We start from the raw sequence: 16,602 nt of genomic DNA on the forward strand, positions 1-16,602 counted from the left end.
AGTCCTCTTTTTTGGCTTCATGGGAGTCTCCTTGTTTCAGAATTTTGAATTTGATAAGCATCCTCCTTCCCACTCTGGTCCAGTATGATTTTCTGTGCTTTAGCCATATGCTTGCTGAGATAAGTCACCTTTACAAGCAAATAAGTACTATTATTTTTTACTTTATTTTCAATTTGAAGCTGCCTCATTCCTGTTTTTATATTAGTTGTCTCTCACAGAACAATTTCTGGTTTCTATGTGCCCCCCCCTACCCCGCTACTTGTATGAAAGGCTGTCTTGAGAGGTATGAGAATCGCCACATGATGAAAGATGTCCTGGCTGCCACACCACCAGAAGGGGACATGAAATATCACTTTTATATGTATAGTTGAATTCTTAAATTGTCATCATTGCCTTGAAAGGCAGCATAGTTAATGGTAGGGAAGGAATAAAAATGCAACCGTCTTTGTTTTTCTTTCTGAGTTTTCCTGTTGGTACCAGTGATCAATGTTATCCTATGTATAACATTATAATTCAAGGGACCTTGTAACATCTTAAGCCACATCCTGGTCTCAGTTCTCTTTCCCTGTCTGTTGTTTGGGAGGAATAACCCTGTTCCATGGATGCACCTAATCGGGACGGGGTGTTTAAGCTAGGTCAATCATATTTGTGGTCCTGGGATTTTTGGTTTGGGTGGCATCGGCCACTAGAGCAGGTGTACAGTTGGTCTGTAGACAGAGCACCAGGGTCAGGTAACTCCCTAAGCATCAAAGTTACATACCAAGCTAGTCATGGGGGAGGAGGATCTCAAAGTCCTGCCAAGGAAACCAGTCATCAGAGAAAGGAATGAGGTAGACTTTCTTTCCAAAAGCAGAAATGAAAGATGTTTATGGAGAGGGACAGACAGACCAAAAGACTCTACTTCAGCCTGGGGACCTTTTAATTTTCATAAGACCTACCTGTTCTTCCTGTAAATTAGGTTTTGTGACACTTGGCAAAATTCTTATAATAAATGCCAGCTTACTTAAGTTATCTTAAATGGGTTTCTGTAACTTAATACTCAGATTGTTTTAGAGTAACATACACCCTGCAGAGAAATAATCTCCTCCTTTGGCTTAAAGGAATTGCTGTCATGGAAATGTCATAAGTGAGCCAGAGAGGACGATTTTTGAGTGGGTCCCTCACATCACATACAGGTATTTGCTGCGCGGTCCCTTATGTCTCCTTGTTGCTCCCTCTGTCTTGTCTGCCCACCTCATCTTTGTTTTGGAGGTGTGGTAATCAAAGAAGATGAAGCGTGTTTTTATATAAGCAAATTTTGTTTTTCTATAATTTTTAAAGATGCCTGGCTTTCTGATTTTTTGACAATAAAGAATCATTAAAATAATTTTTTAAAAATTTAAAAAATAGAATCATTAACTGTGATATGCAGTATGACTTTATATAGCATGTATAATGTGATGCTTGTAGAAATTTCTACACAAATGTGTAAATGAATAACACAAAAGGCAGAAAAATAGAAAAAAGGAATTACTAACCTCAAATGGTAGGCATTTTTGTTCATGTGTAGTACATTTGTTTTAACCAAAAACCCAAAACTTAAAAAAAAATTGGTTATAGAAAAGTTATTTTAACTTGATTTCTAAAGAACATGAATTTAATGAGTTGGATGTAGTTCTGTCATTTACTAAGGAGATATCTGAGTAGCTTATAAAATAGGTGATTGTACCAAAAAACTGTAGACTCTTTAGTTTTTAAAAAGGCTAAACATACACAGTTGTTAACAATACTTACAATTTATTGCCTCATTTACTCTGAGTTTTTGGTTAATATAAATTTTCTTCATATGCTTAGGAAGTTATAGAATGAAAACAATTGGACTTAGTGTTCAACTTTCTTTTTTGTAAATGGATTTCTTTTTGATAGTCTAGGAGCCATCTAAATATTTCTTTAATGGTTCAACTGGTTACTTCATAACTTTATTATTTATTTTGTGGTATTCACTTAGGGCATAGAGTGTTCAAAGCATTAAGGAGACTAATGCTGTAAACTAATTGGAGTTCTTATTGTCATATTTAATGTAACATGTTAATACACAGTATTTATAGAGTCATGTTTTATACCTGCCTTGGGTTATTTAAAGGGACAATTTAAATTTAAAGAAGTCATTTGACTTATCAACTTGGAAAGTCTGTCTTACTGCTCCAGGCTTAGTATATACCATATTACAACTTACAAACAAAGTTTGGAAAGCTGTTGGGAATGTTTTTTGCCAACATTTTCACAATCACAGTGATATTCTGTGGCTTCAAATGTAAATTAAAAAATGTATTATGTTCAGAAACAAGGGAGAGATGATGTCTGCTGATAATAAAATGAAACTAATATCAGCATTCAATCTGAGCACTTTTTTGAGGTGGTTTCATGTGAGTCTTTGATTAGGATTTTATCTTACAGGAGATAAATGTGGTCTGGCTTTCAGCTGTAGGAGCACCCAGACTGAGCCTTGAAACCTGAGAACTTCTGGCTTAGATTTTCTGAGCTAAATTTCAACCTAGAACCAGCAAATCAGTGGCAGATGTTAATTTTTAGTGCTGGTTTAATAATAAAAACTCAATTTATCCATAAGGTTTTATTTCACATACACATGAAGTATTTATAAAGCCATTTCCTTCCCTTAAGGTTAAGGCCAAAATACGAAATCTACCTTTCAGATTTGCCTCTTCTCTAAGTAAACTTAGAAGTAAACTTAGTTACTTCTTAAAGTGTACTGAAAGATTCTATAAAATGGGTAGACAGAACAATCTTCCAAAGACCGGAGGGGATCTGAGTGACTGGCTCTAGTCCAAGGCTAACTTGGACATGAGTTTCCTATTTGGAGCAGTTCTCCCTCCGTGTCTAGCGTTTTCCATTCCAGAAGACCTGAAAATGCTTGAGGTGCTTCTCCAGGATCTTGGGATCGCGCTGCAAAGAAACAAAAGTGGCATAAAAACACCCCTCCGCTTCCCCGTGCCGTCAATATCTAAGTGTAATTCAGAAACCTGTTTTCTCCTCCAGGAACACCAGATCCTGAAGGTAATTTCTCATTGTAGAAGCAGAGTTGCCCTCACCCTGATTAATCTCTTTGCACGATCTGTAATTACTGTTAAGAATTTGTTTTATTCTGTGCTTACTATGATTGTTGTCCCTCTTAAACAGCTATTCAAGTAAGTTGATGACTTGTATGATAGGAAAGGAACTTATGCTTGGTTTACTCAGATGTGTAATCTCTTAGACAATAACACTAGATCTGGCATGGAATCCAGTGAAGCTTTCAAAAATGTCATGTGGGATTTAATAATGAGGAAAAAGAATACACATCACCATGTGGCTTATATTGACATTTTAATTTAAACCCTAAAACTAAAATGTGCCAAGAATAGCTGCCTTCAAGTTAATGTGGAAATTACTAATAACCCCAACTGCTTCCTGTAGTTGCTTTTAGACATGAATGAGATATTTATAGTTATTTGATAATTCCCTAATAGGAAAAAATGACAATTCATTACATTAAGTTACATAAAACAAAATTACAGTTTCCTAGTTCACATTTTAATAATAAAGAGAGTCTAAAGTTGGAATGTACTTAAATTGTTTAAAATGAAAGCATTGTATGTGTTCCCCAAGACCTTCTAAAAAGAACTTGGAATTTGGAGCAGAGATAGGCACTGTTTGCTGGTAATATGAAGATTGTGGTTTGGTTGTCACGAAAACAAATTAGTTTGGCGATTATGGTGCAGTAGTACAATAAGGGCCTTTGCTTTTTATTGTTCTCTTCATTCATTCCTGTGGTTTAAACACCAGATCAGTGCATCTTAAAGCTGGGTTCTTTGTCCAGGTATCTAGAGGCACATTTGAGAGGTATTTGTGTTTCAGAGAAGGTGAATTTTTTTAGATCGCCTTTTTCTGGTTTTGTTTTTGCAGGGAAACAGAAGGAACTTTGCCATTTAGAATTGTCCAAGATATAGGTAGTAGGGATCTAATATCATGAATGACTTTTTTTTTGCAAACTCTGGAAAATAATCCCAGAATTTTAGACTCTTAGCACTGAAATTGTATTCCTGTCTGAAACAAAATAGTACTGCTATGCAGGATTTCTGTAACCTACGCTTTAATAAATTTATATTGCATCTGGAGGCCATTATAACATGTTCTCATAGAACAGTAGAGAGATTTCATGTATATGAGCAAAAAAGAAAGGATAGGGATGGCTTTGATAAACCCTAGACCAGACATTTATGGTGAAAATAATTCATTTCCTAATTCAGAAACGTGAAAAAGCCTTTTCTCTTGTTTCTCAAATCTTCCCGGTAAGGAGATGAAAAATGATTATACAACTAGTCATCAGAGATGTTCTTATTTTGTTTTGAACTTAGATTCCAAATCCAAGTTCTTAACTATTAAAAAAGAGAACAAGAACTCTCACCATAGCTTCTTCTTGTCTGGGAATTGTACCAGCAGCAGTGTGAGCACAAGTAGGCAAGGGAGAGGTGTGCTCTCCCCTGTTCCTGCTCCGTCTTGGCTAGACACACCTCACTCCTCACTCGGGCGTCCTCCCAAAGCCCAGGGACACCCTGGCTCTGGTTGGAGAGAAGGTGGGAGTGTACGGTAGTGGGAGGTGGATAGGTTTTGGAGCCAGAAAGTTCTGCATATGAGCCCTGATCTACCCTCTTAGATCCTAGTGAATGACTTAATCTCTCAGAGCCTCACCCGCCCCTCCTTTGTAAAATGGAGATTTTGCCACCTTCACAGGGCTGCCAAGAGGATTAAAAGGAGTTTAATGAGTCATTGACGTGTTAGATTCCTGGCCTCTCTCACCCCTGTTGCATTCTGGGGAGTGGCTGGGGGAAGAAGGAAGCAGATATAGTTGGTGTAGCAGAAGGGGAAGACTCTGCATGTGAGGAAAGAAGGGAGGAAAGTGAAAAGTTGTCTCCAGGAATATAAACCCTAATTTCCATAACATCACAACTGTGGAAAATGATACAATGAAGAGAAGTGGCAAAAACAAGCCAATACTTTTAGTTGAGAGTAAAACACTTTCTTGCATTTGGCTAGTATTATTTGTTCTCCTGTTCGGAAAAACATCTAAAGGAAAAGCTCTCCTCTTTTTTTGCCGCAGCAGTGGAGGTTGACTTTGAGTTTTTAGATTCATAAAAATGTGAAAAAGGAGAGGACTCTTACTTAGTTTATCAAGGGAAGGTGGGGAGTTTATCAAGTGGGAGGCATGCAAGTAAGTTAACTGAGTTCTCAGCCTTGTGGCCCTGAATTCTCTTCCTAACACTGTTGTTTGCTGACTTGCTTCAGTGATCTTACGGAATCTGTTTCTTTAGAGAAGAAAGGGTTGGGAGAAGACTGCTTCTGAAAGGAGCGCCCACAGAATCACTCACAGAGGAGATACATCTCTATGTGGCCCTTCCCGTTCTAGTGTGAGGGGCTCCATTAAAAGTATAAGAAATTCCCATGGCCAGATAAGTTTGGCAAAAACTGCTTATTATATCCCTATCTTAAGGATTCATGAGTCTGAAAAGTCTTGAAGAAATTTGTTTAACTTTAACCCTGTTATTTTTAGTAAACAATGCAAATTTGCTATATGTCATAGGCTGCCTCAGGGAGAACTGGGGGAGGTGGTGAGAGACAGGTAAAAAGATCGAAATGGTGATTTCAGATAGTGATGAATACTTTATCATAAATCAGTGTGAACGGTATAGGTGAGAAGTAAGACCTGTTTTAATTAGATGGTCACAAAAGGCCTCTTGGATGGGTAATATCTGAGCTGGAATCTGAATAACGAACTGTACGAGTTGGTACAAGTGAACTGGGCTTCCCCAAATCTCCGAGGGTAGAACCTTCTAGGAAGAGAGAAAAACAAAAAAGGAATTTGTCTTCTTTGGGGGACACTGAAGAAAATATAGAAAAAGCACATGTATAGGAAGTAGTTCCTTGTCAGGATTTTGTATATGTTATATATAGTTCATCTTTATTCAGCATTATGTGCTAGAGACGCCGAGAGCACAGTTCTGTTTTATAGGATAGAGTCATTCCGAGAAGAAGGAGCCGGCATTTCAGGGACAGGTGAGAAGCTATGTGATGGAGGGGGCCTGTTGCAGTGATTGAGACTAGAGCCAGACTGCCTGAGTTCGGCTCTGCTGCGTGCTTGCTTTATAACTGTGGGCAAAGTTACTGAACCTCTGTGACTAAGTAGTAGGGACCCTGATAGTACAAAAGCCTTAGAACAGTGCCCGGAGCACGGCGCTGCTCGCTACAATAGATGATGGTGGTGTGATACTCCTGGTACAGTCGTTATTGTGGTCACTGTCACCTTTGTCAGAAGGTGATACCATCCTCCCCTTCATCATGGAAGACTGCCTCGTGCCATGGCACAGCCCAGGTGCCTGGCTATCCTTCATTCTCTCTTAAGGGGGCCCAGGTTTGCCCACTATAGTCTCATACATCATCACCCACCATATACACACTATCCTTACCCAGCAAAGGAGATGAAAACTTGCTTTATCTGTTTCTACCCAAATTAACTTTTTTAACTGAAAAAAAGTCCTTGAGAATTTATAAGCCTTAAGTTGGATTATCTTCTGTTTTGAGCAAGGAGACAGAGGTGCTAATAGGGTTGAGGATAGTATGGACCGAATCAGGGTCTGCAATCAGCCATTTGCTGGCAGGATTAGGTTATCTGAGAATCATAGTTCTGTAATAATAATGGATTATTCCAAGTGATCTTAAGGCACTAAATGATATACCATTTAGTTCCTTCAGAATCGACAAAAGTTAAAACTAATCTGGAACAGTTATAGCATTTTTTTGATTTCTAATTCTTAGGAAATTGACAATCCACATATAGAATAGGAAAGTCTCAGTTGCTGCAAACATTGAAAACCCAAAGAACTCTTTTCCTAACCATTTAGATGAATACAATAAGAGATTTTTATAAAGCTGAAGAAAATATTAAAATTCTATTTGTACATGAAGAAGCCATTTAGCTAACCATTTATATATGTAACTTATGTAGCAGCCCTTTGGAATTAATCTAATTGCATTCTGTTGAAAATCACTCACCTTTTGTAACATGACAGCTTTACGCCAAGAGAACGAAATGTCAGGTCGTTCCATTACAGCAATCCAGATTTCCCCTTGATTATTTAAGGTGGAAAGAAAGCCACTCAGGTTAATTTGTTTTAAAGTTATTTTCAGTTATCCTTATATATCATATGTGCTGCCATGTAGTAAGACTAATTTGTTCTTGGAGACTGCTTTCCAAAATCTGTTGGTTTCTACTTAAAAAAAAAAAAGAAAAGAAAAAGAGCCCTGGCTTGTGTGGCTCAGTAGATTGAGTGCGCCAGCCTGTGAACCAAAGGGTTGCTGGTTCACTTCCCAGTCAGGGCACATGCCTGGGTTGCAGGCCAGATCCCCAGTAAGGGTCGTGCAAAAGGCAACAACGCATTGATGTTTCTCTCCCCCTCTTTCTCCCTCCCTTCCCCTCTCTAAAAATAAATCAATAAAATCTTTTAAAAAAAGAAAAAAATTATTATCTCACTTGACATATTATTTTATCCTGGGAGATCCTAATTAACACACTCATGTCAGAGAGCTGACAACCTCCTACATATCATTTGAGGATTCTGTGCGCAAGGCTGTTACTCTAGTTACTTGAGTGGCAAATATTCTCCACAGCTTGCTGATAGCAGTTTTATTATTCTTTTTTTATTTATGGCTATCTGGGCTTCAGAGTATGGTAAGGAGTGGGAGGTGAGTGTGTTCTCATAAAGGATATTGAAGCAAATTATTTTGCAGGGTATAGTTATTTCCACTTTTTGTACAAATATTCCATGGTCCTGAGATTCTATATTGTAGAGTGTATTGAGTCTGGGTTTTAATTTCAGTGAGATAAAATTAATATTCTGAATGAGAAAAGGATTAGAGTAGCATTTCTCAAATATCACTTTTGAGCCACAGCTTAAAATAGAGAGATGTATCACAGAAGAGCTTAAGGGAAAGGAACAAAATGAACATTTATGGGACAGCTGTGTGCTAGGGATTTCACAGAAGACTTAATTCTTACAATAAACCTTCAAGATCTATGATATTATCCACCTCAAATAAATTTGTTCAGATTAAGTATCTTGCCTAATGGTTTTGTAAATTAGTTTTGATTTTGTTTTAGTTTGTTTAAAGTTCAGAGCCCAATTTTTTACTTTTGGTAACTGTACAATACCTTTTAGAATGAATTTTGTGTTTATCTTCTTTTCCCCAGTTTCCTGCCTTATTTTGCTTTTCTGTCTGATATTTTAATATATAATAATAAAGGACACATGGAAAAAATCAAGGGGGAGGGTGGAGGTGGGGGAGGGAGGTGGGTTCAGCTGGGGTGGGGTGGAGGGATGGGGAGAAAAGGCATACAACTGTAATTGAATAACAATAAAAATTTTTAAAAATTTATTTTTCCCATATGTTTTTAGGTAGACCACCTCATATCCCTTTTACAACTAGCTAGGATCATTACATTAATGAATTAACTCATTACAGATCTGGTCAGAGTCACACAGGTAGGAATGGGAGAGAAAAATGCTAATATAAACCCAAATATGATTAATTGCAGAGTACTTGCTGTTCCCAATGCACCTTGCTGCCTTATGGAATCCAGATAAAAATAAAGAGAAAACTCTTAAGTACTTTGAATGAGTTCACAGCTATTTGTATGACTAGAATATAGTCTATTTTGAGAAGAGAGAATTGGGTTATATTCTATTTCTATATTGAGCCGAACTAGAAAGTAAGTTTTAGTCTATAGGATTTTGTTTAACATTGTATTAACTTAATGAAATTGCCAACTCACATTTAGGCTGACGACCAACAAGTGATATCAAAGAGGGCATCTTAGAAAAAGTACCCTTTTTCTAGTAATTACTGATTGTGTGTTACAACCTTCCATGCTAATTGTCTTGGAGCGCTCACAGTGCTCCAGCCAGGTGGTCCAGAACCCAGCAAACACCTTTTTATGGACTGCCGCTAGGATGCCATTTGGCAGCCTTTCCTTAATAGGAAGGTAGAGAACTTTTACTTCTTTGTCTCTGAGTGGCTTTTGAAGTTTTGAGAAAAGTGATAGTTTTATTGTAAATGGATGCCTGATCTTACAAAGAGAGGAAGAGAGGAAAGTCTTTCTTTAAAAAACACACACAAAGAAAATTCTATCTTTATGAATTGTTTATTAGGAAGTCTAATTTTTTGTTCATAATATTCGTTGCTTTTTCTTCTATCTGATCATGATAATTGCTATTTCATAGCAACCTTGTTACTGTATACCTTTTTCTTTTTGTCAAAGGATAACACTTCTCTTTTATATTTCTGAAAACTTGGGAAGCAGATGTTATTTAAAGTGCTTTTTCTTGTTGGTTCCCAGTGTTGGGAATGTGGCATGGCATTAAAGAAAGCTACTCAGACCTTCAGGGCTACTGAGAGTTCTCTGAAGGGAAGCACAGATCCTTGTGGGTCTAGCCCCGCACCAGACATTACAGAAGCCGGGAACCACCAGATTTCTCCCCAAGTTCAGTGGACAGAGGAGGGAGGAGAGCCTGTGAGCTGATTCCTGATGTGGTCTGCAGTGGCTACCGGGTCTGTCTTCCTGTCTTTGATCTTGCATGCAGTTGCTTTTTCTTGGATGATTCTCTTCACTTTTCTCCCTGCCTCTTCAATCCTTATTTGGCTGTCAAAGTCTAGTTCACATCCTCTGCTTGTTCCAGGAAACTTTGCCTAATCATTCTATTGTAGCTCACAATGATCTTTTTCCTTTTCCTGGCCTTTTACAGCATTTGTTTCATCTCATAATCTGGCCCTTGATTGGATACTGTCTGATAATTCCTAATAAAAGCTATCAGTTTGTTGAATATAGACCAGGAGCCTGTTTTTATTTCACAGCAGCCCCTTGTGGGAGGTACCATTATTATCCTAAATGTACAAATGAAGAAGCTGAGGTTCAGAAAGGTTCACTCTCTTTCCAGTCACAAAACTGTGAAGTCATACAGCCAGGTTTCAAACCTAGGTCACTGTGTGGGTCTTCAAGTGCGTTCTCCCTCCTCTTACGTTCTAAGAAATGGGAAACAGAAAGGGACACCAGAGGACGAGGGGGAATTGTCCTCCCATCTGCACAACGGACAGTGTTCCCTGGAGGTCTCTGGCTGTGGGTAGGGGGATGGGGTTAGGAAGGATTGTCCTTAGCAGCCAGTCCAAAGACTTCTTCCCACCAGAGTGATTTTGGAGTTACGGAACTCAGCTTGCAGGCAAGACGTGTCAGTGTCTGGTTGCTACTGTCCTTGGAGACTGCCTTTGTTGCACCCTGGCCTTCTCTGGAAGGAGGGTGCTTTGCCTTCTGTCACTGTGACCAGCATCAGCTTCTCCACTTGCCTCTCCTGTTCACATCTGCTGGGGCTTACCCTCCGGTGAGCGGTCCCTGGTCTCTGTGTGGGCATGTCTTTATCTGTATTACCTCATATGTTGACTCGAGTCTGGGATGGGATCATTTGCCTTTTCCTCACTTCTTTATCATGGCTGCACTAGTTATAACTATTTTCAGTACCTAGGACTGTGTACTGGACTCTAGAACTTTCTCGAAAGGGGACCTGTTATCCTGGTCACTGGGGCTATTCATGTGTGTGCTACCCCAAAATGTCAGTGACCCTGCCATGAGAGTGCCCGTCATAATTTTCCTAACTCAAAAATAATAAATTTTATTAAAAAAATAAAAATGAATAAAATAAGAATTACCACCTCAAGATAACTTGCTAAAGTTTGGTATATATTACTCCCAACATTTTTCCACATCTGTGCATGTATTTTTCGTATATAACTTTTTAAAGGGAAGGCTCATTTTACCCCTATAGTTTAGCAGTCTGAGTTTTTCTCTGAAAACTATTTTCCATCTCATTAAATACTTTCCACATCATTTAGTAGTAAAATTATTAAGCCAAACCTCTATTTAGATTGTTTCCCACCTCCGCTGTTGTAAACACATCTGTGATGAGATGTAGCTAATTCCTTGTGCACATTCTTACATACTGCATTTGCCCCTTCCTGGACTCTTTCTTACTTTTAAAGTAACCTAAGAAGAATAACTAAGATGCTTCTATCCCATCATATAAGGCCTCATGATTTCCTTAGGATAGGCTTGTAGAATGTTTATTGTTGGGTCAAAGGGTATGTAAAATTCTAATAAATAATTTGCTTTTTAGAAAGGTTATATAAATTTACTCTTCTACCAGTAACTGAAAATGCCATCAATATTGGATATTATAATTTCAGATTTTATTAATTTTATAGGTAAAGAAAGAAACCTATTTTTCATTTTTTAATTACTAGTAAAGTCAAACTTTTTTTAATTTACTTATTAACCAGTTGAATTTTTTTTGTAAATTTACTATTTGTTTTTCCTTATTTTTCATCTATGTGCCTATTTTTTTCCTACTGAATTGTAAGAAATTTTGAGGGGGTGGGTTGGGGCTAGTATTTTAAAATATTAACACTTGGGTTGCTGTATACATTACAGATATTTCCCCCAGTTTTTTGTCTTTTATTTGTGGTATTTTAAAATTAATATGATTCATGATTATAGGAGATTTAAAAAACTAAAAACTACAGTCTGTGCTGTAGCTAGAAAATGTGCAGTTCTTCCTATTGATTTAACAATAGAAAATTCCTATTTACCCCTTGATATGAAAGGTGAAAATTTGGCCTACCCTTTTCTGTTCACCTATCATTCAACTAATAGTTGAAATTGTTCAAAAGTTCTTCTCTTATTTTAGGTTTAGGACTTGAGATAATGCCCCTGATCCTTTATTTCATTACCACTCAACAGCATCTCTCAACTCCCCACTTTATGAAATGAGAATATTAGCACCTCTTCCCTTTTGCTCCCCTTCTCTCTCTTGCCAGTCTGCACATGGACACTCTTGAGTTCAGAGCTTTTCCAGAAGCTTCCCTTTCCTCTGTAGTCTGCACAGGACTAGCACCCATCTCCACGGCATCTCTTTCAGCCTGGCTCATCTTCCAGCCAGCTCACATCCGCTTCCTGTCTTCCAGAAAGACTCCTTTCCGCTCTCTGGCTTTCTCTTCTCTATTTCAGTTCTTCCTCCTCTTACCTGTCTTTAAAGTGGGTACTCAGGAAGACAAAAGGCAGCTGTACCTAGCCTACCATTTGGAATTGAATTTTATGGTGGTTTAGATGTACAGAATTTAAAATTTTTTCTGCAATCAAACCTACAAATGATTTTTTGCTTTCGACCTTTGGTGCCATGTTTAGAAAGTCCTTCAATTTAAGATTGTTTTCTTTCAGTACTTGTATGAATTCTTTCTTACATTTAAATCTTAGTTAACTTCCAGTGTGTATTTTGGTAGGTAGAATAGTTTAGAGATCTGTCTTTTGTCCAATGTTTAGCCAATTGCTCTAATATCATTTATTAAGTAATCCAAACTTTTTGCCTTTTACTAAATACTAAATTCTTATCAATACAAATATTCACATCTGTTTCTGAACTTTGTTTCATTAACCTGTCATTATTCTACACTGGTGGCAACCTTAGTTGTTGTGATTTCAGAATTTATTTTAATATCTGGAGAACGAGTCTCTCCCCCATCACCTATCACTGCTCTTCTTTTTCCAAATATTCTTAGCTGATACTGTGTTCTTGCTTCTCTTCTGCAAGAAACATTTCTTTTTGTACTGTGATACATTTTGAATGAGGTTGCAGTAGGTCAGCCCATATCTTAGCTCTTTTTCAGAATTCTTTTCCACTGGGCAGGAGTAGAACTTCCATGTTACACTGGTTCCCTGTCCTGTCTAGGTTTTGATCTTGCTCATGCCGAAGACTAGGATTAAAAAACACAGCACATTGCCAATAACTCTAACCCTTTCTGATTTTGTGAACATACACCTGCACTGACATGTTTGTGTAGTGACTTGGAGCCAAAAGGAAAGTGGTCACTTAGCCAGATTTCACTATCAACACTGCAGGTGTGCTTCCACCACCTGGCACCTGCCAGTACCTCCGGTCACCTAATCTGCTGGCTTTACTTATCTCTGGCAATCTCCCCAGCCTCCGTCACTGCCTCCCCCAGTAATACGTAGATGCCTTTGAGGCCATTACCACAGGTTCCTTCCCATCCCATCTGCCAACCCATCCTTGGCCTTCTCTTCCACAGTGTGAGCATAGAAAGCTTCTGACCTCTGTGCTCAGGCAGAGCGGGCCATCTTCAATTCAAGAAGTACTTATTTAGCTAGATTTACACACAGACACTGCAGCTTGGACATGACTCATTCCTGCCAAAAGAATGAGTCCTTGTTTCCTGGCAGGAAGGGTGCCAGGAGACCTGTGCTTTGGAATCTCTGTGGGCACAGAGCCCGTGTTTAAGGTGGATAGGGTTTCAGCTGTCGGAAACTCACCTTCAGCGACTCCCTCATAAACATACTAAGAGTGAAGTGAAAAATAGTCACTTTTGCACAAATCTATCAGAGGCCAAGAATAGCAGAAAAGCACTTATATGATTTCTTTTTTCCTTTTGCATTTGCTGTATTAGTCACATGCTTTTTTAAAATTCTCCAACAAAAAATTAAAATGTTAAAAATGTATGTTTTCTGTAGAAGATACTTTACTGAAACTCCATTCTGGTGCTATCCAACAGAAAAAATAAATGCAAGTCACATCTATAATTTAAAAATTCTAGTAGCCATATTAAAAAGTTTTAAAACCCCAGGTAAAATTAACTTTTTAACATATCTAACCCAGCTATATAAAAATATTGAAATACTTTAAAATTATTCCTTTGATATCTGGTTTGTATTTTATACCTACACCATCTCAGTTCGGACTGGCCACATTTCAAGGGCTCAATAGCCACATGCGAGATCATCTTCCTTCTAAATTTCGGATTATCTTACTTTGTCCTTGTATTGAAAATAACTATTTCTAGAAGTTCTTACCTCTAGGAGTGCTTGTCTAGAAGCACCTGGAAACTTTTTCAAGATGCACATTCCTGTCTGAATCCCCACTAGACCTGCTGAGGTAAAAATTCACTGCGTGAGGCCATACATGTGTGTTCTGAAGACGGTAGATAGGTGATTCTGACCAGTAAATACTTTTAATTAAAAACCACAGAGCTAGTCCAGTTTTTTGTTGTTTAATTTTCACGTATGACTAAATGCATCCAGTAATGGACAGCAACGATACAAACCTGAGTGTTCCAGTGACAAATCTGGCATCCTTTCTGCTACGTCACACTCATCATCACTTTCTAACATCCTAGGTAAGAAAGAATGCCAATATTATGCACAGGTTTTCAATAACAAGAAAGGGACTGGCAACAAAAGGCATTTTTAGACTGCCAGGGAATCAACCGTAAACTACCATCACAGCGCGTGTAGAAAAGCGCATGCTGTGCACGCACGTTGTCTGAATACTCTCGGTAACTGAAGTTTGTGATGGGCACGACTGTGTGGACTTTATGTGGACTTCCATTCTCTCGATGTCTTTGAAGACGTTAGCATTAGTCTGTAACATTATGGGCTGCTGCTATTTTGAAACTGCTTTTAAAAATCTATATTGAAATAACAAGCAGGCCTATTGTAATTATCTGAATTTATCTCTGGACACCATGACCTAATATAAAAGTTCTTCAGCCTGTCAATTTTAAAGGGTGAAAAACACATTCACTCTTGAGTTTTCAGGGTAAGATTTCCTATCTTTAATGACAAGCCTGCCAGATATCAGCCGGCAGTGTGGTTGACTGCTCTGTAATTTTATGGGGATTCTTTATAGGGGGAGTCACAACGGATTGCTTCCCTTTCTCACACAGCTGACAAGGGCGGCATTGCACAGCGCTGCACCGAAAGATCATAAATCTCAGAGAGGTCACCCAAAGGTAATGCCAGGATTATTTTAGATGAGTTGAAGATAGGGAGAAAAAAATGTTTGCTTTTTAACACTAATATTGCCTGAAGTGGCTAAACTTAAAAGATTATCCAACAGTTTTATTTAAGGTGAATGAATTTAACAATAAAATATTTTCATAGTTCATTCATTGATATCCTTGCTTATCAAAAGTCAGTTTAAGTCAACACAAATTGTAAGTAATTAACAAGGCCTATTAAATAAAATAACAGCACCCATAGTGCCCTGCAAATAACTACTACACTTTTTTAAAGCATTTTAAAGTTCCAGACTGTTTAAACAGATTTTCAGCAGTAATTAGGATGGTTATATATCTTCCAGTTAAATCTTGAGTTTAGATTATCCAAATTATCTTTCTTTTTAAAGACAATTTGTTACAGTAGTTTTAGGTTCACAGCAAAATTGAGAGGAATGCGGAGATTTCCCATATACTTCCTGCTCACCCCACCTCCAAACATGCCCAGGCCCTCCATTATCACATCCCCCGCCAGAGTGGTACATTAGTTAGAACTGGTGAACCTGCATTGATATACCATAATCACACAAGGGTCACAGTTTACATTGGGGTTCATTCTCAGTGTTACACATTCTACAGATTTGGACCCATACATGATGACATGTATTCCTCATTTTATCATCTGACATTGTATTTTCACTGCCCTAAAAATTCTGTGTTCCACCTATTCATCCCCTCTTCCACTGATCTTTTTACTGTCTCTGTAGTTTTGCCTCTAATTCTTTTCTTACAAATGCAAAATTAAGACAGAGATCCAGAGAGATCAAGGGATTAACTCCAAGTCACATAGAGATCCTTTCTGGTTTGCGGCTGTCTTCTGACTCACTGCGCTGACTTTCCTTTTTCACTGGCTGCATTGACTTCTCTGTTGGAATGTATTGCATATTAAGAGGTGATAGATAAAAATGATTAAAAATATTTTGAGATCTGTCTGCTGGATTTATAAGTACAGTAGCACAAAGACAGTAGCTGCCTGACCTCAGTGTTTCGGAGTGCTATTTGTATTTCCTTCTGTTTGTCTACTAGTAGGCATTAAATAGAGAATAATTATTTCTTCAAAATTGGTTCCTTATGACTGAATACAGTAGCTGAATTTTTAAAACACCTTTTATGGAAAACACTACACTTGGGACCACATACTTGATCACTTCAGGGAAAATTCTACTTTGAGTAAGTGTATATAATCACATACGTAGTGCAGGTTGCTCTTAATTGACTTCTGATGTATTAAATATATGAGAAAATGTACATATTTCATTAATAATTTTAAGTTGACCAAATGTTGAAGAGAAGACTCCTTATTGGGAATTCTCTGATGTAGCCTTAGTATTTTGTCTAAACAAGAACAAATATCATTTCTCTTCTAATCCAGTGGGATTTTTTTCATGCTGGGACAGTTTTTTTCCCCCCCTCACCCAAGGACATATTTTTCATTGCTTTTATAGAGCGAGGAAGAGAGAGAGAGAGAGAGAGACATCCATATTCTGGAAAAACATTGAATGATTGCCTTCTCGAACATACCCTGACCAGAAACCAAACCCTCAACCATTTGGTGTATAGGCTGGTGCTCCAACCAGCTGAGCCGCACTGGCAAGGGCAGGACAGTATTCTCATTGCAGAATT

General features: G+C 38.0%; 1 protein-coding gene across 2 annotated transcripts in view; it reads left to right on the top strand.

The window, feature by feature from the left end:
• The window catches only part of GALNT7 (polypeptide N-acetylgalactosaminyltransferase 7), a 120,779-nt gene that overhangs the window by 24,361 nt on the left and 79,816 nt on the right, over positions 1–16,602 (top strand). The window lies entirely within an intron of this gene.

Source organism: Desmodus rotundus, chromosome 9, assembly GCF_022682495.2.
Source record: "Desmodus rotundus isolate HL8 chromosome 9, HLdesRot8A.1, whole genome shotgun sequence".
Lineage (NCBI taxonomy): Eukaryota > Metazoa > Chordata > Mammalia > Chiroptera > Phyllostomidae > Desmodus > Desmodus rotundus.